General features: G+C 50.0%; 1 long non-coding RNA gene across 1 annotated transcript; it reads right to left on the bottom strand.

Moving 5' to 3' along the window:
• Positions 1–23,032: 23,032 nt before the first annotated feature.
• Positions 23,033–25,705, bottom strand: LOC147960788 (uncharacterized). The gene is made up of 2 exons (XR_015611702.1): positions 25,036–25,705; positions 23,033–23,700 (listed from the first exon to the last, which is right to left on the bottom strand). It is a non-coding gene; the product is annotated as an uncharacterized LOC147960788 (long non-coding RNA).
• Positions 25,706–26,302: the final 597 nt, after the last annotated feature.

The following is a 26,302-nucleotide window of genomic DNA, read 5'->3' as shown; positions in this document are numbered from 1 at the left end:
ATATGATGATGTTTTTTTTCATATATGCATTTTTTCATATATATGATGATGTTAGTGGAGAGGAAAAAGTAAAATAAGGAAAAGGAAAATAAGTAGAGAAAGAAGGAGAAGAAGAAGGAGAAGACGAGGAGAGGAAGAAAAGGAAGAGGAGAAGAAGAAAGGAATAGAGGAGAAGAAGAGAAAATTAGAATATATATTCTATTTTCTCTTTTCTCCTCTATTCCTTTCTTCTTCTCTTCTTTTTTTTCTTCTTTTTTTTCTTCGACACATGGGGGGGGTCGAGAACGTCGGACATTCATGAGAGAGGCGAGGAAGAAGGGGAAGAAGAGGGAGAAGAAGAGGAGAGGAAGAAGAGGAAGTCTTCTCCTCTATTCTTTCTTTTCTTCTTTTTTCTTCTTCTTCTTCCTCTTTATTTTATCAGGAACGAGGGTCGTCGAGAGGTCGAGGAGCGGTAGAGGAGAAACCCTAAATAGAAAGTATCGTCGGTGTGAGATACATGTACCGTCGGTGTCGGACACTACACCCACATCCCACAAGTGGCGCGGGCTTCGACGCCCACGTCACTTGTGGGACGTGGATGTAGTGTCCGACACCGAAGGCCACATGTATCTCACACCCACGATACTTGCTAGCTATTTAGGGTTTCCTCTACCGAAAAGAAGAGGAGAAATAAATAAGAAGAAGAAAAAAGAAGAAAAAGAAGAGGAGAAGAAGAAAGGAATAGTGGAGAAGAAGAGAAAATAGAATATATTCTATTTTCTCTTTTCTCCACTATTCCTTTCTTCTTCTCCTCTTTTTTTTCTTCTTTTCTTCTTCTTCTTCTTCTTCTTCTTCTTATTATCCGGAAGTAGAGAGAGGTTTCCTAGTGTCAAAGTATTGAAGAAATCCATGCCTTCATCATTAGCCGAAAGTAACCAGGGCATGTTGGTACGAAGTTCTGCAAAGTTATTCTGGAATGGAGTCCCGGATAGAATAATCCGCTTTTTGGTACGAATTCAGCAAAGGCCTTCCAAATAGCGATATTCGGAAGGCTCTTGCTGAACTTTGTACCAAAAAGCGAATTATCCTATCTGGGACTCCGTTCCAGAACAACTTTGAAGAGCTTCGTACCATCATGCACATGTTACTTTCGCCTAATGATGAAGACATGGTTTTGTTGAATCCTTTGACACTAGGCAACCTCCCGACCCCTCGGCGATCCTCTCGAACATGAGAGGAAGAAGAGGGTCGTCTAGGGGTCGAGGGTTCCAGGGTCGTCGAGGGTTCGAGGGGTCGAGGATCGCCGAGGGGTCGAGAGAGGTTTCCTAGTGTCAAAGTATTGAAGAAATCCATGCCTTCATCATTAGCCGGAAGTAACCAGGGCATGTTGGTATGAAGTTCTGCAAAGTTGTTCTGGAATGGAGTCCCGGATAGAGTAATCCGCCTTTTGGTACGAATTCAGCAAAGGCCTTCCAAATAGCGATATTCGGAAGGCTTTTTCTGAACTTTGTACCAAAAAGCGAATTATCCTATCTGGGACTCCGTTCCAAAACAACTTTGAAGAGCTTCGTACCATCATGCACATGTTACTTTCGCTTAATGATGAAGACATGGTTTTGTTGAATCCTTTGACACTAGGCAACCTCCCGACCCCTCGGCGATCCTCTCGAACATGAGAGGAAGAAGAGGGTCGTCTAGGGGTCGAGGGTTCTTCTCCTCTATTCTTTCTTCTCCTCTTATTTTTCTTCTTCTTCCTCTTTTTTTTATCGGGAACGAGGGTCGTCGAGGGACATAGATGTAGTGTCATCGTTGTCGATATATACCCCCTCCCGATAGCTTACTATGATTAGGTAGCTAGTTCTATGTTTGGCACTAATATATCCATCTGTCATGTTTGAATAATAATTGCCATGTTGTAATTATTTGTAGAAACTATGGACACCGCCCTAGACGAAGCAACAAAAGAAGCGTTGTTGAGGGACATAATCGCAGAAGGAAGTGATGCCATCTCGTTGTTTCTCAACGAAACCGATGGTCTGGAAGGAGAGGGTGAACAAGATGGCTACGGTGACCTAATGCCGGTGCAAGAAGAAGAACATGAGGACGGCTCCGGTGACCCAATGCCGGTGCAAGGAGACCGTGATGACGGCTCCGGTGACCGAACCGAGTCCGGCCAGGTATATATATTAGTTAAGCCTATGCTGATTAGCTGATTGATGCATTCATTGTTTTGGTATGTACACATATTAATTAAGTCTTTGTTCTTTTTTCTAGCCCTCCGAATCGAGCACAACTTCGGTAAAGAGACGAGGCCCGAAGAAAAAGTTGAGCTCGGATGAAAAGTTTGAGATCATAGCAATCGCGCCCAACGGCCAACCTATTGAACCCCTCCAGACAAAGAGCGCATTTGTTGCTCAGTGCGGGGTTCTGGTTAGGGACAAGATCCCGATAAGCATCCAGCAATGGTTTAAGCCGGCTACAGAAGACCCTGAGGTGTCTTATGTCAATGATATGCAGAAAAATGATCTTTGGGCTGAGCTGAAGTCAAATTTCACCCCTACCGCCTGAGGATAATCCAGAGAACCCAGTTAAAGAGAAATTAATCAAGTCTTTTGCTCTGAAGAGGATGGCAGAACTATTCAGGAGGTGGAAGAAAGAGCTGAATAAGTTTGTCGAAAATAATGAGACACCAGAATTCAAGGGCAGATATGAGAAGATCAGAGATCACTGGCCCGCATTTGTGGCCCACAAGACATCAGAAAAGAGTAAGAAGATGTCGGCGACAAACAAGCAAAATGCTGCGAAGAAGAAGCTTCACCATCGCACGGGGTCAGGTGGCTACCTCGTAGCCCGGCCTAAGTGGTCCAAGACTGAGAATGATCTGGTTCATAAAGGGATCGAACCAGAGACAATTAACTGGCCAGACCGTTGCCGGACTTGGTTCTTCGGGGCTGGCGGAACACTGGACCCTGTAACAGGGAAGTGCATTTGGACGAACGATCAAATGGACATACCAGTCAGTAAGCTTAAGCAGTATATCGAAGCAGCGTAGGAAGGGACGTTCTTTCCAGACAGAGAGAACGACGAGCTCACAATGGCCCTCGGGAATCCTGAGCACCCTGGACGGACACGAGGCACGCCAGGCTCCATTCCGTGGAAGGTTGGGTTTCCGGACGCAGGCAGTTACAAATCCCATGAGAGGAGGAAAAAAGTGCAGCAGACCCAAATACAGGCGCTGCAAGCAAGGGTAGACGTGATAGAGGAACGAGAAGCAAATCGCAGCAAACGTACTGCCGAAGCCTCCCCCGAAGCTACCCCGCCATCTCAGCGCAGAAGCAGCGTGGCTTCCACCGAGCTGCTTCAGCTGGAGCATGCCTTGACGGCTCCTGCCAGCTATCCCGTGGATGCTATAACGGAGTCTCAAAACTGCCACCTTATGACGCAATGGATGAATTTGAAGGTCAAGGCGGCTGTTGGCTCTGTTTATCCTACTGAACCCGGTGCAACTTTTCACTGCCGGCCGATTCCAGAAGGATATGCTAGGGTGATGGTGGATGAGATAACGGAGGGATTTGAGGACCTCCAGCTTGACCACCCTACCGGTGAAGGGGAGACTCGGCTGGGGTCTGCTCTGAAGACTCCATGCCTATGGCGGAAGGAGCTCATCAACCTTCCGAACTGGACGCCACCGCCTCCTCCTCCTCCTCCGGCGAGTCAGGGCACTCCGCCTCCACCGCCTCCTCCTCCGGCGAGTGAAGATCAGGGCCCTCGGCCGGCTCCTTCTCCGGCGCGTGGCGGCACTCCGCCTCCTTCTCCACCTGCGCCGACGCGCCCGAGCAGCCAGCCTCCTCCTTCTCCGCCTCGTCAGCAAGGGCGAAAGAGACCTGCCGCCGCTCCAGCTGCTCCGGCGCGTCGTAGTCCTTCTCCTCCGCCGCTTAAGCAAGTAAAGAAGACAACCGCTCCGTCTGCTCGGTCGGTGTCTAGCAGTACAACCAGAGGCGGGAGGACATACAGATTCGGTCCTTCTCTGAAGACTCCAGAGAAGTTACCATATGAGAGGACCCTGGAGGAGAACGCCGAGATCACGCGAGAAGAAGTGAGGAACTTCTTTGAAGGGGTGAAAGCAAAGAAACATCCACCTCCGGAGGAGAAGGTAGATCGGGTGAAAGTGAAGCGCACTCTGGCTGCCCTGACAAAACCACCGAAAGGGAACTATGACCGCATTATTGGAAAGGAATTTGCCGAAGCGGAGCGGTCGGGAAGTACTGTCAGTGATCAAAGGCTGAAAGAACGACGAGCTGGGAAACAAATTGCCCAGCTCGGCGAACAAGCGAAGCAATCGTGCCCCCCGCTCAAGGTGCCTAGCCACAACGTCGATAATGATCCGAGGATGGTGCCCGGTTATAGCAATCTTGCAGATTACCTGCCCGACGAAGTACATTATGAACCCATGGAGGTGCAGATACAAAGATACGAGTACGGGAAGCCTCTCGTCAAAGATGAAAGATCTCTATGAACGATGATGTGAAGATTGCATGATTGGTACTTGAAAATCTGCAGAGACTCTGGGGGGAGGAGTACTTTGTATGCGAGAGTTAAACCGGAGCATGACCTCGTTGGAATTGATCTGTTGCCTGTTCCATTTGAGGAGTTCTATCAGTTTTTCAATCAATTGGCCCTCGATAAAACAACGGTCGCCTGCTACTATCTGTAAGTAGTACTACTTCTGTCATTAAGTTTCTCTATATAGCTTAGCTCTTTCATTGCATGTATTTATAATCATCCTCACTATATTATGCAGATTGAAGATCGCCGAATTGAAGAAAAGACAAGTCGGTGATATTGGGTTCATTAACACATATCTCATAGATGCAACTGAGGTTAAACTTCATGTCGCAGCTACCGAGGCCAACTTGCTATGATCGTTCGTAATAAATCAAAACAAGATATAATACTCTTTCCTTACAACTTCAGGTTAGTGTTACTGTCTTGTGCATATTCGGTTTCCCTTATATATTAGTCAAGGTTATAGTAATGTAATTGATGAGTATGCATGTGTGTGCAGTTACCACATATTCTCCTAGAGATTAAGCTTGAGCAGGGAGTAGTAACCGTCTTGGACTCTAAACGAAAAGATCCCAAGGAGTATGCGGACATGACTGAAATCCTCAAGAAGTAAGTTAAATCAATCATTATCCACCATATCAGCAACTTTGTTCATTTCCTGATATCAAGTAATTGTTTTCTTTGTCCGGCAGGGTTTGGAGAAAATTCACCAAAACAGTTCCGGGACTGCCGAAGGAGCTGGAATTTAGACACCCGAAAGTAAGTACTATAGTAGCATGTTCCGCGCATCTCCTAGTGATTCAAGCGCTAGTTTCATCAATACCATTTAGCATTCTTGCTTATCAGTTTGATTGACCTCTATTTCTTGTAAAGTGGTTGTGGCAGGAACAAGGGAATGATTTCTGTGGATACTACATCTGCGAGTCCATCCGCCACACGACCTGTGAGCGGGGCGGGTACTCTAACGAACAATATGAAGTACGTAAATAACAACATTCACAATTTTATTTTATTACCATCATTTGTGTTGAGTTTCATTCATTTATATATATATATATATATATATATATATATGTATTGACCCCCTTCTTCAAATTAGATGTTTCAGAAGCGGGATGACTCCTAGCACCAGCTCGCATGCGAGCAATTCAAGAGGAATTGGCGGCATTCTTTCTTGACCACGTGATCCCTGAAGACGGAGAATTCTATGTGGACCCTGAGTCCGTATGATTATATTTGTAAGAGATAATTATTGTATATATGTAGCCGGTAGTGTCAGATAGATATACGAGAACTTGTTGTTCAACCAATCTCTCGGAGAAGGAGAGGTGGTCGATATCACTTCTCTCTGTATATATGCATATATGTTCATGACGATCTTCTGTTTCCTTCGTTTGCTTACTAGCTAGCTAGCGTGTCTAGTCCTCTCTATATACGTATGTATAGTACGTAGCGTCGACCAAGCACGGACATAAGAGAGGACACTTCTCTCTATTAATTATAACTAGCTAACACAATATATGAAACACCTAAATTAACCCCGCAAAACCCCCAACCCCCCCCCTTTCAAAAAAAAACCCTAGCCACAGAAGTGCTGACGCGTGGATGCCTATTGGTCCCGGTTGGTGCCACCAACCGGGACCAAAGGGTCTCCTGACTGGGCTCTGCGCACTGCCCACGTGGAGGGCCTTTAGTCCCGGTTCTGGATTGAACTGGGACTAAAGGGGGGAGGTATTAGTACCGACACTTTAGTCCCGGTTCCGGAACCGGGACTAAAGGCCCTTACGAACCGGGACTATAGGCCCTTTTTCTACCAGTGGAGTTCTCAGAAAAATTAAAAGTTGCCAAAGAGAACTTGCTGCCATGATGCGCGGTTCAAACATGGGTACCATGCCTTACGTCTTACCTCATTATGGTCACTTGGGGGCTTCCTGTTCAAACATAGGTCGTATTCGAACCAAAGAGAACATGCCTGTCGTAACCCTCTTGATCGGCACACTGCCAAACTCACTAGGGGGCTTCTTGATCGTATCCGAATCATAGCTTAACCCCTTTTGGGCCCGACTTGGATCGTATTCAAATCAGGGTCGTTAAAAACCTCTCAAGGTCATTTGGGGGCTTCCTGTTCAAACATAGGTCGTATTCAAACCAAAGAGAACATAGCTGTCGGCACCCTCTTGATCGGCGCAACGCCAAAGCCACTGGGGGCTACATGCTCGTATTCGAATCCTAGCTTAACCCCTTTGGAACGGTTTACTGATCGTATTCGAATCAGAAGCCTCGATTTTTATTTGGTTTAAGTTTTTGCAAACAATCTTTTGGGTTTTGATACTTTTTGCTCATATCTGAAGCATATAAGTGTGGTTTCGTTTAAACCTGGCTTGGCTTTTGACGATAAGTCGCCAGCATGTGACAATTATCATATATTTGGAAGTTTTGGCTTCTAAGGATTGGGTTATCACCCTTACTGCACAGGTCATGTAAACCGGCAGTACAAATTCAATATTACATTGGTTATATGTGGGGTATTATGACCCGCCCTGCCGTAAACCGCCAAGGGATCTTGTGATTTACTTGTGGGCAGGATAAGACTACATTTGAGTAGTTACCCGCCCTAGCTTTTGACGTTAAGTCGCCAAGGCATATATTGTTTAAACTCTATGCAGGATTTACAGAGCTATGATTTACATAAAGGATTAAGTTCCAGCCCATCATCAAAGATTGAAATTGGTATCTCAAAAGGGTTATCAATTATTGATTTTCTCAAAGACTATAAGCCGTCGGGTTACAAAAATTCCGGCTTACAATGGAGGCATATTAAATCGCCATCGGCCAAGAGCCGCCGGGTATCTAAAACTCCGGATTTATTTGTCAACAGATAAGGTATTGAATCTTTAAATAGCCAAACTTGGCTGGATTTTCATTATGATATTGAATGATTGAGGTTTTCAAACCGGGTTATTCAAATCTTTAATAGCCAACATGGCTGGATTTTTATTATGGTTATCAGTAAATAATATTATGATTGAGGTTTTCAAAGTCGCTTCAGCGTAATGGCTAGTATTTTATCAATGGATATGATTTATTCTACAATGAAAGGAATAGTCCCGAGTCGCTGCAGGCTTACGACCCGACACTTGGGGGCTACATTATTCAAATTGAGATTACATCAAATATGCAAGTCCCATGTCACTGCCAGCATGCACCATGGCACTTGGGGGCTAATGCAAAGTCATTTTTTGCTCAACTTATTAAAGACCCGACTCATCACATTTTAAATGAGCCGGCCCTTGGGGGCTACCAATTGCTCCTGTCAATAATTCAAGGTACACAAGTTTTATTCCATTATATTGAAGGGTCCACTGCTCACTTGGTAAAGCACAAAGCTCTTAACCTTGTGGACGTGGGTTTAAGCCCCATGATGGGGGTTACATCATATGATGTTCTTTTTAAAAGAAGTATATAAAGTCTCAGCTCAATATTATCTTACTGAGCCGGCCTTTGGGGGCTATACGTTGTTGTTCAAGTCTATATGATCATATTTATAAAGTCCCTGCTCATTATTGCATAATGACCCGGCCCTTGGGGGCTACACCGGTTGAAGTTTTTTATGAGTATAAGGCAATTACAAGTCCCAGGTTGCTGCAAGCATGACAACCCGGCACTTGGGGGCTACATATATGGAGTATTCAGTCTTTACTAGTGACTAAGATGAACAACATGGATTTCTTCAAAGTGGCAGTATTTATATTGAAACAAGTCTTAAGCCATCACTTTGTTTCTGCTCAAGACTTGAGGGCTACAGGTAATATGGATATCAGGGAAAAAATCTTCAAATTCTCAGTTTTGAATAAACCAGATTGACCCGGCGTCACCAATAACTATGACCCGACGTCGGCAACAATTATGACCCGGTACTATCAATATTTACAAACCGGATATTTTGGCAATGATAAACCGGCATAATTCTACAAGCCGGCTGAAAGTCAGATGATTATTTCAAGACCAATATTTTTTAAGCCGGCGCTTGGAAGCCGATTCAAGTGGATTATTTCTTACAATATTTCTCTACAAGAGACCAATGTCAGCAAATTGACTCTGAAGCTGGCCTATTGACCCGGATTTTTCAAAAGAAGTATCTGGATTTTTTGCATTCACAAAGTTTGAACATATCTACTAAAGGAGATTTGCTATGAGTTCATGGGCATGTATCAAGAAGGAAATGACAAGGACTTAAAGATGACCAGGTGCCGGCTTACAAGAATTTTTAACCCGGATCACAACCTGTCAAATTTGTTCTTGTGTTTATTTTGCAGGATCAGTTTAACATGGATAAATCCAAATTAAACTGGGGGCTAATGTCGGGGATATACCCCACGGTATGACCCGGCCGGACTTGGCGATTCACTGGTGACCCGCCCTGACTTGGCGACTCACTAAGTGACCCGCCCGGATCTCTCCACTCACTGATGACCCGGCCGAGCCAGGTGACTCATTGGTGACCCGGCCGGTGGAACAGAGGAGCAACAAGACCCGGTGGCCCAAGCAGGCGGTTCATGGAAGGTCGGCTTGTATTATGGTGGGCCAGCTTAAGAGGAAAGCATAAGGAATATTCCCTTACAAAGGAAGCAAGACTAGGATTCCACTTATAATAGAGTAATCCTAATTCTAATAGGACTAGTCATGTAAACTGCCCCTTCAACATATATAAGGAGGGGCAGGGCACCCCAAAAGGGACACGATTCACAAATTCCACAAGTTGGACAAGTTAGGTTTAGACAATAGCTCTCGAGTTAGAGCACCCATGTAATTGTGACCATGATCATCAATATCAATGAAGCAAGATATAGGCTTTTACCTCCACCGTGAGGGGCCGAACCTGAGTAAAACATCGCGTCTCTCGTCCCGCTCAACCCCTCTCAAGCTACCACATAGATACGTTGGCCTTGATGAAGCTACGCACTAGGGTAGGGGCACGGACCTGTCCAAAGAGCCCTACCCAAGGACGTCCCTAGAAAAAGTCACCTTTCAATCGACTTGAAGGTATCCCACTCGACAGATTCAAGACACTCGACCAAGAAGCTATCACTCGACCACGAAGCCAACCACTCGACTGCCAGAAGACCTAAAGTCACTCCGTAGGCAAACGGTCGGCTATTGAGTAGTCTTTATGGTCATTGTAGCACTTTATTAGGGGCGTTACCAGTAACGCCCAACCTTAAATGTACCTTAAACCCTGCGTTACTGAGGGCAGGAGGGGGCCGGAGAACTCTATATAAGCCACCCCCCTCCTCAGTATGAAGGGTTCTCACCCCTGTTATTCACACGCCAGTAATCCAATCGACCGCCTCCGGGCACCGAGACGTAGGGCTGTTACTTCCTCTGCGAAGGGCCTGAACTCGTACATCTTGGTGTGTTTACAACTTCCCAATAGCTGAGATCTAGCCTCTCCATACATACCCCCCTACATCACTGTCAGAGTTAGAACCACGACAGTTGGCGCCCACCTTGGGGCCGGAATCTTAGCGCCTAATTGGAGAAGTTGCGATTTTTTCGATCCCTTTGATCATGGTTTCGTGCGGAGTTTTGGTGGAGGGCCGCGAGATCCGCCTCGGCGCACTCACGTTCATCACCGACGACTCCGCCTGGCTCCAGGAGGCACCACTCGACATCGACGCGCTCCCCGTCCGCGGCGCGACGCATTTCCGCGCATGCGTTCGTGGCGTCCTCCTGCGACAGCCGTCGACCCAGTATCGGTCGGCCCCCGTATCGTCCCCTCGCTCGGTCTCCCACCGGCGTAAGCGCTCCGGTCGGTCGAGACTTCAGAGGTGGGTGAGCCATGCCGTGGCTCGCCAATCGGCCACCCCGCAAGTCGCGACGATCGAGCCCGACGAATCCCTCTGCGGCCTGTTCGACCTATCAACTGGCTCCGCGGAGACCGCATCCGAGTGCGACAGCAGCGACCCAGCGGCTGAGGTTCTGGCGGTCGATGGGACGCACAGTCCTCCTGGTTTCCCTCACGCTAGTGGAGGCGCGGGTGGGGGCGACCCGTCGCATCCCCACGATGAGTATCTCCCCGAACCTCTCACATCATCGCAGCGAGAGGAGCTTCGCCGTCGGAACATGGACGCGCTCCACACTCCTATTGTCGGAGAAACCCCCGAGGCCCGGGCCTTGGAGGACGCGCGCTTGGCTAACCTGGCCGAGCGCACTCGACTGGAGAATCTCCAGCGGACACTCGACGAGCAAGCGCGTCGGCGGGCTCCCGAGTCCAGTCGACGTCAGCAAGCTCCCGAGTCCAGTCGGCGTCAGCTTTTCCCGCCGCCGCAGGTATACCGAACCCTAGTTCAGAATTTGGCCGCTGCGGCCCGTATAGCAGAATCAATTCAGCCCTCCCAGTCGGAGGCGGGCAGGGGCTTGTTGCAGATCAGAGCGCTGCTCCGGGCGGCAAGAAACCAGAATTCTGCTGTCTCTCAGTCGTGGAACAGGATCCATAGTCGATCCGTCGCGACGGATACAGTCGAGTCGGCTCACAGCCCGAGATCGCCCCCGAGGCGTGAGGGACATGGTGACCGGCATGATCAGTACAGGAAGAATGAGCAGTATGATCACCGATTCGACCGTGATGATCGACGTCGAGTGCCAACCCCTCCCCCGAGGAGTGGGTCATATGCGCCTCGACGGCAAGATGACAGACGCCCTCATAGTGTTGGGCAGAGGATTCCAATCGACCCCAGAGACCCGGGCTTTGATGCGAGATCCATCCTCGTTCAAGGTTTGGTTGACAGGAACAGAGCTCATCGAGAGGGCCACAACAGAGATGCGCCTGCCAGCAGCAGAGCATGTGCTTCAGGGCCGGAGTGTTTCAGTCGAGCCATCAGAGCCGCATTGATTCCTCCCAATTTCAGGCTGGCGTCTGGAATCAGCAAGTTCACCGGCGAATCTAAGCCTGACACTTGGCTCGAAGATTACCGAGTGGCTATCCAGATTGGCGGTGGCAATGATGAGGTGGCCATGAAGCATTTGCCTCTCATGTTAGAGGGCTCAGCCAGAGCGTGGCTGAATCAGTTGGCGCCCAGCAGTATTTACACCTGGGAGGACCTCTCCCGAGTGTTTATCACAACCTTTGAAGGAACATGCAAGCGACCCGCAGGCCTTACAGAGTTGCAGTCTTGCGTGCAGAAGCCGAATGAAACTCTGAGGGAATACATCCAGAGGTGGATCACACTGCATCACTCAGTCGAGAATGTGCCAGACCATCAAGCAGTTTGTGCCTTCAAGGAGGGCGTTAAATACAGAGAGTTGAATCTGAAGTTCGGTCGAACTGGAGAAATGTCTCTGAATCGGATGATGGAGATTGCCACCAAGTACGCTAATGGTGAAGACGAGGACCGACTCCGGAGTGGAAAGCACAAGGCAGCCGCCCAAGAAACCGGAGGAAACTCCAGTCGGAAACAGAAGCGGAAGGCCAAGCCAGCCGCTCCTGGGGAGGCCCTGGCCGTAGCCCAAGGAAACTTCAAGGGAAAACCCAAGGGCACCTGGAAGCCCAAGAAAGTCAAGGATCAGGATGGAAACGATGTTTTGGATCTACCATGTCACATCCACACCAAGAAAGATGAAGAGGGTAATTTTATTTACCCAAAGCATACCACTCGACAGTGTCGGCTCCTGATCCAGCAGTTTCAGGGCAAACAGCCCAAGGATAAGGAAAAAGAGTCGGACAGAGTCAGGGACAAGGAAGACAGTGATGATGGATACCCCCAAATCAATTCCACCCTGATGATTTTTGCTGATGTCGAGAGCAAAAGTCGACTGAAAGTCATTAACCGTGAGGTGAACATGGTTGCTCCGGCGACACCCAGTTATCTGAAATGGTCGCAGACTGCCATCACCTTCGACCGGTCCGATCACCCTACGCACATTGCCACCCCTGGGAGGCAAGCTTTGGTGGTCGACCCAGTTGTCGAAGGCACTCGACTGACCAAAGTCCTGATGGATGGTGGCAGCGGCTTGAACATACTATATGCTGAAACATTGAAAGGGATGGGCATTCCGATGTCTAGACTCAGTACCAGTAACATGAGCTTCCACGGAGTCATTCCTGGGAAGAAGGCCGTGTCACTCGGACAGATTGCTCTCGATGTGGTTTTCGGCGATTCAAAGAATTACCGCAAGGAAAAGTTGACATTCGAGGTTGTTGACTTCCAAAGTGCCTATCATGCCATTCTGGGCAGGCCAGCTTACGCACGCTTCATGGCTCGGCCATGTTACGTGTACCTCAAACTGAAGATGCCTGGCCCCAAAGGCGTGATCACCGTTACCGGCAATAGGAAGAAAGCTGAGGAGTGTTTTCAGAAAGGATCGAAGATTGCTGACGCTCAGATGGCAGTTGTTGAGCTGCAAGAGTACCAGAAGACTGCTGATCCGAATGAATTGCTTCGAGCCAAGAAGCCTGCTTCAGAATCTGCTTTTCAGTCATCCAGTGAAACTAAGACAGCTCACATTCACCCGACCGACCCCGACGCTGCTCCGACTCACATCTCGACGACGCTCGACTCCAAATAGGAAGAAGCGCTCATCCAGTTCCTTCGTGAGAACTGGGACGTCTTCGCATGGAAGCCTTCTGACATGCCTGGAGTTCCCAGGGGGCTGGCTGAGCACCGTCTACGAGTCGACCCGAAGTTCAAGCCCATGAAAGAACATCTTCGACGGTCCGCCGCCCAGAAGAGGAAAGCTATCGGCGAGGAGGTGGCTCGGCTCTTAGCAGCGGAGTTCATCCGAGAGATCTACCATTCCGAGTGGCTCGCCAATGTTGTCATGGTCCCCAAGAAGGACAAGTCACTTCGCATGTGCATTGATTTCAAACATATCAATCGGGCCTGCCCGAAAGATCATTTTCCCCTCCCTCGCATCGACCAAATAGTCGACTCGACTGCGGGATGCGAGAGATTGTCTTTTCTAGATGCCTATTCCGGGTATCATCAGATCCGTCTGTATGGACCCGACGAGATCAAAACAGCTTTCATCACTCCATTCAGATGCTTCTGTTACGTCACCATGCCGTTCGGCCTCAAGAACGCCGGAGCCACGTTCATGAGAATGATTCAGAAGTGTCTACTCACTCAAATCAGTCGGAATGTGGAGGCATACATGGATGATATTGTGGTCAAGTCACGGAAAGGTTCCGACCTGCGGGCTGACCTTGCTGAAACCTTTGCCAACCTCAGGAGGTATGATATCAAGCTCAACCCATCAAAGTGCACGTTCGGAGTTCCAGGTGGAAAGTTACTCGGTTTTCTCGTTTCCAAACGAGGGATCGATGCCAATCCTGAAAAGGTTGGCACCATACTCCGGATGAAGCGTCCTGTACGCGTGCACGATGTCCAAAAGCTTACAGGCTGCTTGGCTGCTCTAAGTCGATTCATTTCTCGTCTCGGTGAAAAGGCGTTGCCTCTTTACCGACTGATGAAGAAGTCTGACAAGTTCGAGTGGACTCCAGAAGCTGACGCAGCATTTGCAGAGCTCAAAGCTCTGCTCACCACCCAGCCGATGCTCGCTGCCCCAATCAGCAAAGAGCCTCTGCTGCTTTACATTGCAGCCACATGACAAGTTGTCAGTACAGTACTTACGGTCGAGTGGGAAGAAGAAGGAAAGGCCTTCAGAGTTCAGCGCCCAGTCTATTATTTGTCTGAAGTTTTGACCCCTTCAAAAAAAAGATACCCTCACTACCAGAAGCTTGTATATGGGATTTACATGACCATGAAGAAGGTTGCACATTACTTCTCTGACCACTCCATTACAGTAGTCAGCGACGCCCCACTGTCAGAGATTCTGCATAACAGAGATGCAACTGGTCGAGTGGCCAAATGGGCGATTGAACTCCTTCCCTTAGATATCAAGTTTGAAGCAAAGAAGGCTATCAAGTCCCAAGCAATCGCGGATTTCATCGCCGAGTGGATTGAACAGCAACTTCCGACTCAAGTTCACTCGGAGCACTGGACCATGTTCTTCGATGGATCTAAGATGCTGAATGGTTCCGGTGCTGGAGTAGTTCTAGTCTCCCCCCCCCCCCCCCCGAGGAGATAAGCTCAGATATGTTCTCCAGATTCACTTCGATTCCTCCAATAATGAAGCAGAGTATGAAGCACTTTTGTATGGGTTGCGCATGGCCATTTCACTCGGCGTTCGTCGCCTCATGGTCTATGGCGACTCAGATTTGGTGGTTAATCAGGTGATGAAGGAGTGGGACGTCAGAAGTCCGGCCATGACTGGCTATTGCAACGCAGTGAGAAAGCTAGAAAAGAAATTCGAGGGGTTAGAGCTTCATCACATCTCCCGACTGAAAAATCAAGCAGCTGATGATCTGGCAAAGATAGGCTCCAAGAGAGAAGCCATTCCCAGCAATGTGTTTTTGGAGCACATCCGCTCGCCATCAGTCCAGGAGGATCCTTTCACAGAAGAAGCCCCACAACTGAAAAGTGCCACAGATCCGACTGAAGTCAAAGTTCCTGCTGTGGTCGACCTAATCATGGAAGTCTTGGCAATCACTCCCGACTGGACGATACCGTACATCGCGTATATCCTAAGGAAAGAGCTCCCAGAGGATGAGGAAGAGGCTCGACAGATCGTCCGCCGATCCAAGGCCTTCACAGTCATAAATGGGCAGTTGTATAGAGAAAGCGCGACTGGAATCGGTCAGAAGTGCATAACACCGGAAGAAGGTCAGGTAAACCTTGACGATATCCACTCGGGGACCTGTGGTCACCATGCGTCCTCTCGGACCATTGTGGCTAAAGCATACCGAGCGGGATTTTACTGGCCTAGAGCAAATGAGATGGCAAAAGAGATAGTCGACAAGTGTGGAGGGTGCCAGTTCTACTCCAACATGTCACACAAGCCTGCATCAGCCCTAAAGACCATTCCACTCGTTTGGCCCTTTGCTGTTTAGGGACTAGACATGGTTGGTCCACTGAAAACAGGCAGAAGTGGTTTCACTCATGTGCTTGTGGCAGTCGACAAGTTTACCAAATGTATTGAAGCTAAGCCTATCAAGAATCTTGATGCTTGAACTGCTATCAGTTTTGTCAGAGGGCTAACATTCAGATATGGAGTCCCGCATAGCATCATCACTGACAATGGGTCAAACTTCGATTCAGACAAGTTCAGAGCTTTTTGCGCCTCTCAAGGCACTCGAGTCGACTACGCATCGGTCGCCCATCCCCGGTCGAACGGACAAGCTGAAAGAGCAAATGGTTTGATTCTCAAAGGACTAAAGCCTCGACTGATGCGTGATCTCAAGCACGCGGCAGGTGCTTGGGTCGACGAGCTTCCGTCTGTTCTGTGGGGATTGAGGACCACCCCTAACCGGTCGACTGGAAGAACTCCATTCTTTCTGGTTTATGGAGCCGAAGCGGTTCTGCCAAGTGATCTTCTTCACAACGCGCCCCGAGTCGAGCTTTACACCGAAGATGAAGCAGAACAGGCCCGGCAAGACGCAGTCGACCTCCTAGAAGAAGAGAGGGAGGTGGCCATGATCAGATCGACCATTTATCAGCAAGACTTGCGTCGATTCCACGCCCGGAATGTGAAGAGTCGAGCCTTCCAAGAAGGAGATTTGGTCCTCCGAGTGGATCAACAGAAACCACACAAGCTTGCTCCTACTTGGGAAGGCCCCTTCATCATCACCAGAGTCCTCCACAATGGAGCGTATCACCTCTACAATGTTGATCGCCAGGTCGATGAGCCACGAGCTTGGATGCGGAACTACTCCGCCCCTTTTACACTTGAGCTCTCCCTTGGACGAGATGTAATAAGAAAAATTGCTGCAGTTTATTTTTATCAAAGGCAAGAGTGTTTTAATAATTGCTGTCACTCCTGTTTGCTTACGAAATCCCCCAGTGGGTGACTTAGCTGCGAATCCGCTTCGCCTAAGTTTGAAAAAATCCTACCGAGTGGAGAGCGATCCTCCCACTCGGGGGCTTAGCTGCAGTCCAGCACTCGCCTAAGTTCTCTCACCTAGAGACTTAGCTGCAGTCCGACACTCGCCTAAGTTTGAAAAAATCCTACCGAGTGGAGAGCGATCCTCCCACTCGGGGGGTTAGCTGCAGTCCAGCACTCGCCTAAGTTCTCCCACTTTGAGACTTAGCTGCAGTCCGGCACTCGCCTAAGTTTGGAAAAATCCTACCGAGTGGAGAGCGATCCTCCCACTCGGGGGCTTAGCTGCAGTCCAGCACTCGCCTAAGTTCTCTCACCTAGAGACTTAGCTGCAGTCCGGCACTCGCCTAAGTTCGAAAAAATCCTACCGAGTGGAGAGCGATCCTCCCACTCGGGGGCTTAGCTGCAGTCCAGCACTCGCCTAAGTTCTCCCACTTAGAGACTTAGCTGCAGTCCGGCACTCGCCTAAGTTTGGAAAAATCCTACCGAGTGGAGAGCGATCCTCCCACTCGGGGGCTTAGCTGCAGTCCAGCACTCTCCTAAGTTCTCTCACCTAGAGACTTAGCTGTAGTCCGGCACTCGCCTAAGTTCGAAAAAATCCTACCGAGTGGGGAGCGATCCTCCCACTCGGGGGCTTAGCTGTAGTCCAGCACTCGCCTAAGTTCTCTCACCTAGAGACTTAGCTGCAGTCCGGCACTCGCCTAAGTTTGAAAAAATCCTACCGAGTGGAGAGCGATCCTCCCACTCGGGGGCTTAGCTGCAGTCTAGCACTCGCCTAAGTTCTCCCACTTAGAGACTTAGCTGCAGTCCGGCACTCGCCTAAGTTTGAAAAAATCCTACCGAGTGGAGAGTGATCCTCCCACTCGGGGGGCTTAGCTGCAGTCCAGCACTCGCCTAAGTTCTCCCACTTAGAGACTTAGCTGCAGTCCGGCACTCGCCTAAGTTTGAAAAAATCCTACCGAGTGGAGAGCGATCCTCCCACTCGGGGGGCTTAGCTGCAGTCCGGCACTCGCCTAAGTTCTCTCACCTAGAGACTTAGCTGCAGTCCGGCACTCGCCTAAGTTTGGAAAAATCCTACCGAGTGGAGAGCGATCCTCCCACTCGGGGGCTTAGCTGCAGTGCAGCACTTGCCTAAGTTCTCTCACTTAGAGACTTAGGCGAGCACTTAGCTGCAGCCCAGCGCTCGCCTAAGTGTTTAAAAACCCTACCGAGTGGAGAGCAAACCTCCCACTCGGAGGCTTAGCTACAGCCCAGTGCTCGCCAAAGTACAAGACTCAACCCAATCCGCGAGTCGACTGCTAACTCCGAGTGAAGATCAAGTTCCACTCGACGAATCAAACCATGAAGATGTCCAACGAGAAATCAATTTCAGATAAAGCCTAAAAGGTCCCAGACCTCAAAGTACTCGAGCCCTCGGCTCGGCAAAGTATAACTGTTACAAGTCCACTCGGCATCCCGAGGCAAATTTAGGGCAGAGTTTAACGGTTACAAATCCACTCGGCATTCCGAGGTAAATTTAAAGTTTTTTCACTCCTCAGGAGGAGGACTGGAAGGGGCGACGAACTCGTCCAAGTCGATCCCGTCGGCAATACGGGTAGCAGCAGCGATGAAGGTCTCCATGAAGTCTTGAAAGCTGTGCTTCCTGGTATTGGCGACTTGGATGGCCGCCAGCTTTTCTTCTCGCGCCTCCTTGCAATGGACGCGGACCAGGGACAGAGCGACATCAGCACCACATCTAGCTGAAGATTTCTTCCACTCCGCCACTCAACCTGGGACTTCGTTAAGTCGAGCCATCAGAGACTCGAGGTCGTTTTGAAGCGTCGTCCTAGGCCAGAGGGATGCGTCGATCCGCGACATCGCAACTTTCAGCCGAGCCAGATAGTCAACGACGCTGGCAGTATGAGACTCCAGACGGAGCACGTTCATTGCAGCCTCGTCCTTCACGAGAGAGTTAACAGGGTCCAATCCTGGTTCCACTCGACTGGTCTCCTCTTCAAAGTTCTGGCAGAATTCTGCAAACACGATTCAAGGGTAAGACAGTGGCCGTACGCAAGCTCGACAACTACAAGACAGCCGGGTTGGAATAAGTACCTTCGAGCATGACAAACAGCTTCTTGGCGAGTCCACCAAGATAAGCCTCCAGATCTTTTACCTTCCCCGACAGCTCACCCGCCTTGTCGTGCAGTGCCATCTTCTCTTTCTTCAGTCGACTGGCGTCCCGATTAGCTGCCTCGAGGGCAGTCTTCAGTCTGGAGTTCTCCTATTCAAGAGCTCCGACCGAAGACAGTTTCTCTTCCGCGAGCTTCGTTTTGCTCGAGGCCTCCTTCTATGCCTCTGCAAGATCTTGGTCCTTCTTCTTCAGAGCTTCCTCCAGTTTATCTGCGGCGCGTCGAGTGGAACCAACATCAAGAATGGACGAGAAAGAAAAGTCACCCGTTAAGAATGGAGAACCTCACCAGCCATACCTTTTGCTTCTTCTTGCGCCTTCTTCAAGTTCTCCTGAGCAAGCTCCAAGTTAAGGTTGAGCTGGATCTGCTGATTCTCCAACTCAGTATAGCGAGCTACAAGTTCGCAAGATTTCTGTAAAAGAAAAATCAGTTGACAGACGTCCAAGATAAGTTGCTTCCGAGTAACTAAGAGACAATGGTGACGTTTCTAAGACCACAGCCGAATCAAAAACATTCGACAGTAGTCTCGGGGACTACACCCAGTGGGTGCACTCAGCGTGCCCCCACTGGTTTAAAAAAACAGAGAAAGAGAGAAAAAGTCGACTGCCCGCAGTCGACCGGATACAGTTCCACTCGACCTGGACCGACCAAACCTAGTGAAGAAATACAGCTAGAGCAACACAATGTAAAGACTACAGTCGACTGCCAGCAGTCCACCGTAGTCTCGGGGACTACACCCAGTGGGTGCACTTAGCGTGCCCCCACTCGTCCAAAGATTGGCAGACACACCCAGTGGGTGTACAGATACAAAAGATCTTCGGAAAAGAGACTCTTCAAACAGCATATCATAACAGACCAAGTGTTGAGTCGACTGACCTGGACGTTGCTCTGAAGAGCCGAACTCGCGTCATAGGCTGCTTGGCTGGCCTCCCGAGCCATCTTCACTTGCTCCATCATGATCCCCGCCTGGCGTATAGCCTCCTTTGCAGCAGCCGCTTGGTCCTCAGGGACGGGGTATGCGGCAAAAAGTGAAGACGGATCCGCAGTCGACAACGAGGGCCGCGCACTCGCCAGAGGAACGGCGAAGGTCACAGAAGCCCGAGCGGCGTCACCACCATCCCGAGCCACGGCCTCGGACGCCGGAGCGGATTGGGGGGTCTTGTCAGCCGACGCCCTCTTGTGCCTCCTCACTCTCAACGGACCGTTGTCGTCGTCATCCGGAAGGTCGATAACATGAGGAGGGGCTACAAAGGAAAAGTTCAGTCGACCAGAGTTGCAGTAAATGATCAGTCGACTCAATACAGAACGTCAGTAACCGTACCAGGGTTGGAGGTAACAGCATCCTCCATCTCTTGGTCATCGCCCTTGGCGGAGACTTCAGAAGTAGCAGCACTGCAAAACTCAAAAGTCAGTCGGTTGGCTCAATGAATCGACCAAGGATCTGTCCATGGTCGACGAAGGAAAAGAAGTCTTATTATTACCCGGAAATGGTAGGGACAGCTATCTTCATCTTGGGTAGAGCCTTGGGCGGCTTGGGCAGCGTCGTGCGTGGGAGCTTGGGGACCTTCCCAGTCGGCGTAGGAGAAGAGGTCTGAGGGCGTTTCGACGACTGCCCAACAGAAGCAGTCGCCTTGCCACGTTCCCGCGTTGGGTCGTGTGTGTGCTTGGACCGCCCCTCTGGGTGAGGGGGTTCGGCCTCCTCCTCCTCCTCTTCGCTGGAGTCGACATTGTCGTCTCCCTCTCCTTCACCGTCAGACTCCCACTCGCCTTGGTCGTCCCCGCTCTCACCTCCGCTCGCCTCCCCTTCCTCGGTTAGCCCCTGAGCCTCGTTGGGCGTCGAGTACATCTCGGTGGTCGCCTGGAAAACAATGGACAAGACGAAAGTCAATCGACCAACTCAAAGAAGACCAATGCAAAAAGCAAGATTTCAGTCGGGAACATAAAGACATACCTGGTCCACCTCGTACGAATTGTCGAGTGGAACCACCCTCCTGGCTCCTCGGGGGTTGTCTTTGTTCCCCGTAATGCTCGACAGCCACCCCTCCAGCATCTCGTCGGTGACCTCCTCCGGGTGGACCCGAGTGGTGTCGTCGAGGCCCGTGTACAGCCACATCGGGTGGTCACGGGCCTGGAGCGGTTGGATACGCCTCCGGAGGAAGACCTCCAGCAGGTCCATACCAGTCACGCCCTCTCGGACGAGCTCAACCACTCGACCCGCCAACACTTTGACCTGGGCCCTTTCCTCCGGCGACACTTTCAGAGAAGCGGGCTTTACAGCTCGGTCGAGAGAGAATGGAGGAAGTCCAGTCGACTGCCCTGGGGTCGCCTGGTCTTGACAGTAGAACCAGGTTGCCTGCCAACCACGAACCGACTCCGGGAAAGTGATGGAAGGAAAACAACTCTTCCCCCTCGCCTGGATCGCCAGGCCCCCGCACAGCTGGATCACCTGCGTCCTTTCGTCACTCGACTTGGCCTTCTTGACCGATTGAGAGCGACAGGTAAAGATGTGCTTGAAGAGTCCCCAGTGGGGGCGGCAACCCAAGAAAGCCTCGCACATGGAAATGTAAGCGGCGAGGTATACGATGGAGTTGGGAGTGAAGTGATGGAGCTGCGCTCCGAAGAAGTTCAGGAAACTCCGGAAAAAGGGATGGGGCGGCAGAGAAAACCCTCGGTCGATGTGGGTGGCTAGGAGCACGCACTCACCATCACGGGGTTGAGGTTCGATCTCTCCCCGGAAGACGCGCGGCTTGGTGGGGGATGACTCCCCCCTCGAACATGTCATCGAGATCCTCTTGACGGAGCACCGACGGCATCCAGTCGCCCTGAATCCAACCTTTGGGCAGAGCGGTCCTAGAGGAGGATCCGCCCCGAGCTGACCTCTTCCCTTTCCCCGCCGCCGCCGCCTTCTTCGCGCGCTCCAGAACGGAGGTCTTGCTCTTCGTCATCGTCGCCGGCGAGGTCTCGCACGGGCCTGCTGCGCTGGGGCGGGAACGGAGGTGGCGGAAGGACTTGCGAAGCGAGAGAGGCGGAAGAAAGGAGGAGAAGAGAGCGCACTGCTTGGAAACCCCGACCAGCGATTTATAAGGGACCGCTTTCGAGTGGCTGACTGGTAGGCCCAGGCTATCCAGTCAAATCCCGCAACAGACGCGCGTGCAGTATGTGGCGAAAAAGGCGACGCGGGGATCGAGGAGCTTCCGCTTTATCGCTTCCGATTACTGCGGCCGCTCCCGCCCCGCGCGCTTCCCAAAACCCGAATCCTGCGACATCCGCAGGCCACAGAACAACTTGTCAAAACAGAAGACCCCGATCGTGCCGGCGCTCAGTGCGTCACAAGCAAAGAAATTCACTCGACGAAAGGCCTGGAATGGATCAAGGCGACTGAAAAAGGTTGGCAACGTCATCCGTGACGATTGACCCAAAACGAAGCACTCACGTAGCCCAAAGGGCCAGTCGAAAAGTTCTCCAACTCTTTCCCCACTCGAAACCTCGATCCATTCGGGGGCTAATGATGAAGCTACGCACCTAGGGTAGGGGCACGGACCTGTCCAAAGAGCCCTACCCAAGGACGTCCCTAGAAAAAGTCACCTTTCAATCGACTTGAAGGTATCCCACTCGACGGATTCAAGACACTCGACCAAGAAGCTATCACTCGACCACGAAGCCAACCACTCGACTGCCAGAAGACCTAAAGTCACTCCATAGGCAAACGGTCGGCTATTGAGTAGTCTTTATGGTCATTGTAGCACTTTATTAGGGGCGTTACCAGTAACGCCCAACCTTAAATGTACCTTAAACCCTGCGTTACTGAGGGCAGGAGGGGGCCGGCGAACTCTATATAAGCCACCCCCCTCCTCAGTATGAAGGGTTCGCACCCCTGTTATTCACACGCCAGTAATCCAATCGACCGCCTCCGGGCACCGAGACGTAGGGCTGTTACTTCCTCCGCGAAGGGCCTGAACTCGTACATCTTGGTGTGTTTACAACTTCCCAATAGCTGAGATCTAGCCTCTCCATACATACCCCCTACATCACTGTCAGAGTTAGAACCACGACAGGCCTCGCGACTAAAGTCCTAACACTAAGGACATCCGCCGTGACAATTCCACGACACATAGCATGAAACATATGGATCCAAATCAGCCCCTTACGAAGCAACTCATAAACTAGGGTTTAACCTTCTGTCACTCTAGCAACCCATCACCTACTTATTACTTCCCAATGCCTTCCTCTAGGCCCAAACAATGGTGAAGTATCATGTAGTCGATGTTCACATGACACCACTAGAGGAAAGATAACATACATCTCATGAAAATATCGAAGGAATACCAAATTCACATGACTACTTATAGCAAGACTTCTCCCATGTCCTCAGGAACAAACATAACTACTCACAAAGCATATTCATATTCATAATCGGAGGGGTATTAATATGCATAATGGATCTGAACATATGATCTTCCACCAAGTAAACCAACTAGCATCAATTACACGGAGTAATCAACACTACTAGCAACCCACAGGTACCAATCTGAGGTTTGGATACAAAGACTAAATACAAGAGATGAACTAGGGTTTGAGATGAGATGGTGCTGGTGAAGATGTTGATGGAGATTGACCCCCTCCCGATGAGAGGATCGTTGGTGATGACGATTTCCCCCTCCCGGAGGGACGTTTCCCCGGCAGAACAGCTCCGCCGGAGCCCTAGATTGGTTCCGCCAAGGTTCCGCCTCGTGGCGGCAGAGTTTCATCCGGAAAACTTGCTTATGATTTTTCCTCGACGAAAGACTCCATATAGGCAAAGATGGGCATCAGAGGGCCACCAGGGGGCCCACGAGGCAGGGGGCGCGCCCAGGGGTGTAGGGCGCGCCCCCACCCTCGTGGACGGTGGATGGCCCCCCTCTGGTACTTTCTTCGCTCAATATTTTGTATATATTCTAAAAATAATTCCCGTAGAGTTTCAGGACTTTTGGATATGTGCAGAATAGGTCTCTAATATTTGCTCCTATTCCAGCCCAGAATTCCAGCTGCTGGCATTCCCCCTCTTCATGTAAATCTTGTAAAATAAGAGAGAAAAGACATAAGTATTGTGACATAATGTTTAATAACAGCTCATAATGCAATAAATATCGATATAAAAGCATGATGCAAAATGGACGTATCAACTCCCCCAAACTTAGACCTCGCTTGTCCTCAAGCGAAAGCCGAAATCGAAAAAATATGTCCACATGTTTAGAGATAGAGGTGTCGATAAAGTAAAATACGGACATGAGGGCATCATGATCATTCTTAGAACAACAACATATAACAAGATAATAAGTGGTGCTAGAGGTGTTCTAACGCAGCGCTAGGCGATACTGGCGAAGGAGGATAACATCCGGGAAAATTTTCCCAGTTCCAAACGTCTGTGAGAAAGATGAACCGGAGGGGAAAAGTTCAATGTTTGCTATACTAGGGACGTGTGATAGACGAACAGAGGGCGTATTCAGATTCGTCTCGTCGTTCTGAGCAACTTTCATGTACAAAGTATTTTCATCCGAATTATAATTTATTTTATATTAATTTCCAAAGTTTTATTAGTATTCTGAAATTTTGTAATTAATTTTAACCCAAATTGACCAAGTCAACTTGACTGGTCAAAAGTGGAGGTGGTGGCCCGCATGTCACTGTTTTATTAATTTCCAAAAAGATTATCTAATCTAACTAGGTGGACCCATATGTCATCCACACATTATACTAATTAAGCGATTCAACTAACATACCTAATCCTAGACTAATCTAATAGGCCAGCCATTACTGGGCATAGCCCAGCCAGCCACACGCATGGCGCACACACACACCACACTGCACGCACACACACCACGCTGCTCAAGACACCCACACAACACAGGGGCGCACACGGCCATGGCCAGCTGCACGCACACACACCACGCAAAACACACACACACACAGCTCGGCCATAGCTGGCCGTAGCAACGGCGGCATCGACGGACAGTAGCGGCAGCAACAGGAGCGACGCAGCAAGCAGCGGCGGCAGCGGCAAACAACAGCGACGGCACAAGGGGCATCCAACAGCAGTACAACGACAGTAGCAACAGCAAGCAACATAGCGGCAGTAGCTTACGAGCAAGGGGCGGCAGTAATAGCCAGCAGCACAGGGTGGCCGAGAGCGCGGTAGCACGGTCGCGCGGCCGTCGCACCACGCCCAGGCGGACACGGCCAGGGGATGGCTTGGGCGTGCGGGTACGGTAGCGGGAACCCAGGTCGCGGGCTAGGCGTTGTGAGCACGACCAGAGGCGAGCGGGCACGCGGAGCTCCGAGCGAGCTCAAGGGCAACTGCTACGGCACGGATTCTAAGTGGTAAAGAAGGGGAATTGGACGAGGGCCTCACAGCGGTTCTTGATGACGTGCTCGGGAGGCCGGGGAGCGCTGGGGGAGGAGATCCGGGGCGGGGCAGCAGCGACCGAACGCGGGGAAGACGGCTCGATCCCGGGCGTACGGCGCGACCCGGCTCGATTCAGAGCACGTAGGCGAAGGAGACGAGGACGGGGAGGCTCCTGAACATGAACTCAGGCGAAGGGGAGGTCGGTGGCCGCGATGACGAAGGGGGTCATGAGGATGGTGCCTCGGGTGTGCACGCGGTAGAGGGAAACGGCGCGAGGGAGAGAGGGAATCGAAGCTAGGGTTGCACGGGGGCTCGGGGTGGCCTCCTTATACACCAGAGGAGCCGTGGGATGGCCTCCACGGCACCAACGGTGGCCATGGCGGCCTGGATGGTCGCCACGATCCCCCCCGTGTACAGGAGGTAGTAGGCGAGGGGAGATGGGCTGGGCATCCTAGTTTTGCTAATTGGGCCAAACATGTACCATGGTTCTTTTTGTTTCTTTAAAAAAAATTATAAGTAGCTATGTCCTCTAAAAAGTTTAGTGATCAAACGAATTCTGTTAATTATGAAACTTTGCATAAAATTCCAGGGCAAGATTATTGAGCCACACACAAGTCTCTAGAATATTTGGAAAAGGATAATTATTTTTAGAATTCAAAAATGGCCAAGTTACGTGTTGCCCACTTTAAATATTCTTAGAGACATTTGGGGAATTCAAATTATGTTGGTTTCTTCATGAAAAATAGTTAGTGAATATTTTCAATCCAACGAACATTTTTTTTGCAGTCGGAACAAATATTATTTTTACTTTATTTTATATTTGAGTTTGACTTGAATTTTGATCAAGTGACCATTGGCTTAGTAAAAAGGGGATGACATGGCATCATTAGGGGGAGATTACTGTAACATGATTATCGGTGTGTTACAACCGTGCTCTTCGTCCACAACAACTGAAACTTATTTCCTGTACAAGGATCGTCGTTGTTGCCTAAATTCAGCAGCGCACTCACCAGATCGTCGACGAACCACTACGTACCTAGTAGTATTTACGTTTTGTCATCATTCCCCTATGCATCTCCTAGTAAGTGCTGCTTCTTCACCTACCACGTAGGCAGCGTGTGTTTATGGGTTGTCCACTAATAATTGAGCTTTGCAACGTTGTACTTAAGATCCATAGCACCTGCTTGTCTTGGTCACAACCGGTAATCATTCGTATATAGTATATTACAAATCTCCATCTTTCCATACAATCAGTATCAAGGACATGACATAA

Source organism: Triticum urartu, chromosome 7A (assembly GCF_056163025.1).
Source record: "Triticum urartu cultivar PI428250 chromosome 7A, HENAU_Tu73, whole genome shotgun sequence".
Classification (NCBI taxonomy): Eukaryota; Viridiplantae; Streptophyta; class Magnoliopsida; order Poales; family Poaceae; genus Triticum; species Triticum urartu.
This window is presented reverse-complemented; position numbering and strand designations above follow the sequence as displayed.